Genomic DNA, 3,882 nt, shown 5'->3' on the forward strand with positions numbered 1-3,882 from the left:
GGCCCCGGCGGCCGGTGCCTCACAATGGACATTCTGCGAGGTGCCCAAATTCTGCCAACGCCCCTCCCCCACCTGGGCGGGGCAACATGGGGGCCTCATCTCTACACAGTTTCACAAGTCAGCCAGGCATGGTGGCCTGCAGCCCTGCTCCCAGCTACTCAGAAGGCTGAGGTGGGAGGATTGTGTCAGCCTCACAAAGCAAGACCCTGCTTTAAATAAAAGAAATTAAGTAAAAACAAATAAAGAGAAAGATCTTATTTATTCACAAATTGGTAGAATTAATATTGTGAAAATGTCTATCTTACATAAAGTGATCCAGATTTAATGCATCCCCATGAAACCACCAATGACATTCTCCACATTCAAAAGGAATATCCCAATTCATTCTGTTCCCACACAAAAAAACCCTATAGTCAAAATAATTTAAAAGGCTGAAAACTCCCCAAATTTTAGTGTGATAAAAACACTACTAACCAAGAACACTTGACCTAGAATAATTTTACTTCAAAAAAAAAAAAAAAAANAAAAAAAAAAAAAAAAAAAGGGAAAAATAAAGACTTTCCAAAATAAATAAATGGATGAGGATGTTCACCATCACTAGTACCGTCCTATAGGAAGTGCTAAAGGTTGCATAGGCATGGTGGCACATGCCCATAATACCAGCTTTGGTTAGCCAAGGCAAGAGGATTACTTGAAGTCAGGAGTTAGGAATTAGCCCAGGCAATATAGCCAGACTCCGTCTCTACAAAATACAGAAACAATACTGAAAATAATCCATTATGTTGAAAAAAAAAATGAGGCTAGATGGCATTATAAAACCATATGAAAATAGAAAAGTGTCTGTTAAAGAAAAATATATAAGTAGCTATATAATTATTTACTATCATAATGATGGTGTAAAAAACTTACTGTGGCTACTATATCTGAAAAAAAAATCTGAATAAATCTTTGCTACCAGAAGCAAAATATATAATTATTTGTTACATTAATAGCACACTAGAGCGTGTGAAGAGTTACAGCTTTTGTATTCCATGAATTTGTGAGATTAAAACTTTCTGTTATCAAAACACATAAAAAGCTACAAAAACAAAAGCAATGTGGTACTGACACAAAGACAGGTCAGTAAATGATGAAACAGAACAGAGCCAGAAATAAACCCTTCTGGATCAAATCAAATAATCTTCCACAAGGTTTCCATGACCACACAATGGAGAAAAGAGTCCATTCAACAAATGACGTTAAAAACTAGACATCTACTTGGAAAAATGAAGCAATATCCTTTCCTTGCACTATATACAAAAACATTTTAAATGAAATACTTAAACATACAAATAGAGTAAAACTCTTAGAAGAAAATACGGGAAAAATAATACAGGAGATGAAATGCATAAGCAACAAAAAAAGAACAGAAAAACTGAACTACATCGAATTTTAAACTTTCTGCAAATCAAAGAAAACCATCAGCAAAGTGAAAATGCCACCCAAGAAATGGGTAAAAATACTCACAAATTGCAAACTTGCTAGGAGTTAATCTTCAGAATATATAAGCGACTCTTACAACTCAACAACAAAAATCAAATAACTTGTCTTAAAAATAGATGGACTCACTGAAGTCTTTGCAAAAATGATATACAAACAGCCAACGAGCACTTGAATGAATGCTCAAATGAGTAATTTGTAGAGAAATGTAAAAAAAATCCCAATGAAGATGTTTCCTCACACCTGTTAGAGTGGCCACTATTTTAAAAAATCCAAATCTGTCAAGGATGTGAAGACATTGAAAACCACGTGAACTGCTGGTAGGAAACAAAGGATGCAGCCAGGATGAAAGACAGCATAGGCCGGGCGTGCTGGCTCACACCTGGAATCCCAGCACTTTGGGAGACTGAGGCGGTGGATCACTTGAGCCCAGGAATTTGAGACCAGCTTGGGCAACATGATAAAATGTCTCTATTAAAAATACAAATGTTATCTGGGTGTGGTAGTGTGTGCCTGTAGTCCCAGGTACTCGGGAGGCTGAAGTGGAAGGATTATCTACACCCAGGAAGCAGAGGCTGCAGTGAGCTGAGATGGTGCCACTGCACTCCAGCCTCTGTGATAGAGCGAGACTCTGTCTCAAAAAACAAACAAACAAACAAAATAGTATAAATGTTCCTGAAATAATAAAAAAATGCAATTATATGATTCAACAATCCCACTTCTGGATCTGCATCAAAAGTATACAATGCAACTCTGGATGTAGAAGAGATATTTGCACACCCATGTTTATCACTACTCAGAAAAGTCAAATGAGGGAAGCCTCAAGTGATGAACACACACAAAAAAACGTGGGATATACATACAAGGGATATCATTCACCCATAAAAAAGAAAATCCTGTCACATTTTAGGATAAACTTTGAGAGTATTATGTTAGCTGAAATAAGCCAGTAGGAAAGTGACAGACAGTGTATGACAAACACAATTTATATGAGATATCTTAAATAGTCCGACTCACGCAAACAGAAAGGAGAACGGTATTTGTAAAGGCTGGAGAGAGGGTACAAGGGACAGCTGTTAGAACTGGTATTGAGTTATTGCAATGGGTACTGAGTCTTACTTTTGCAAGACCTAAAAATTCAAGAGGTCTTTTGCACAACAATGTGAATATGCTTAACACTACTGAATTGTGCACTTAAAAGATTTAAGTTTATACCTGTTATATTTGTTTTTAAACACAACTGAATTTTTTAGAAAAGATAGTTAAAAGAGATACATAATTATAAAACTTTTCAAAAATCACCTTCAAATCAGAAAAATATTTCTCTCAAACTAAGAAAATATAGATTCTTAATTAAACACATGATGAAAATAGACTATTTCCATGACTACTAACCTGACAAAACAAAACAACAATTGAAAATCAGCCAAGAAAAAGATACACCAGATAAGCCATAACCAAAGTTGGGGTCATATTTATAGAAACAAATGCACACATATATAATTTAATTGTGATAGATACTCAACTGATTCCTATTTTAATTAAGCCCCACTTTGATTTAAAGTGTACATACGAACTTGCAAACTGTTACCTAAAATTATAATAAAAAAGTTAAAACAAAAACAAAACAATCAGACAAATAAAACACACTAAAAAAAACTAATATGGAATTACAAAACCCTAAAAGATGTGTTAGTCAGAAAATCTGCTAGGAAACATTGATGTACCATTAAAAAAGAGTTTGCTTAGGTAACTACAATATTCAACTGTGACTGTGTAATCATAAAAAGCAAGTATTTTGAATCATTGACATGCAGTGTACAGTAGTAAAATATCAGAGAAAACACACTACCATCATTAATAAAAGCCTCTACTGAAAACATTTTAATGACTAAGAAGAAGATACAAAAGATAATTTTTATTGTGTGTTTACTATACTGATGCTATTCTTATACAAAATAAGAATGCTGCCATCCAACTTTCAGAAGCATGGCATAGTCTTACATTTCTAAATCAAGAGAAGAATATAAATGATGTAAAATATGGTGAGAGTCACTGATACATAAAATAAACATTTCTGAATAAATCATATTACCATTTATATACAGATTGAAGAAGCTGGATGAAATCCTATGATTTCTTTTTGCCTGCAGTAACTTAATAAATATGGAGTACTTACTAAATAATTGAATTTAGGCAGAACATGTTAATTCTAGCATGTTGTTCTGACAATTAGAATTTAAAATTACAGCCGGGCGCGGTGGCTCAAGCCTGTAATCCCAGCACTTTGGGAGGCCTAGGCGGGTGGATCACGAGGTCAAGAGATCGAGACCATCCTGGTCAACATGGTGAAACCCCGTCTCTACTAAAAATACAAAAAATTAGTTGGGCATGGTGGTGCGT

This window comes from Cebus imitator, unplaced genomic scaffold (assembly GCF_001604975.1).
Source record: "Cebus imitator isolate Cc_AM_T3 unplaced genomic scaffold, Cebus_imitator-1.0 Scaffold328, whole genome shotgun sequence".
NCBI lineage: Eukaryota > Metazoa > Chordata > Mammalia > Primates > Cebidae > Cebus > Cebus imitator.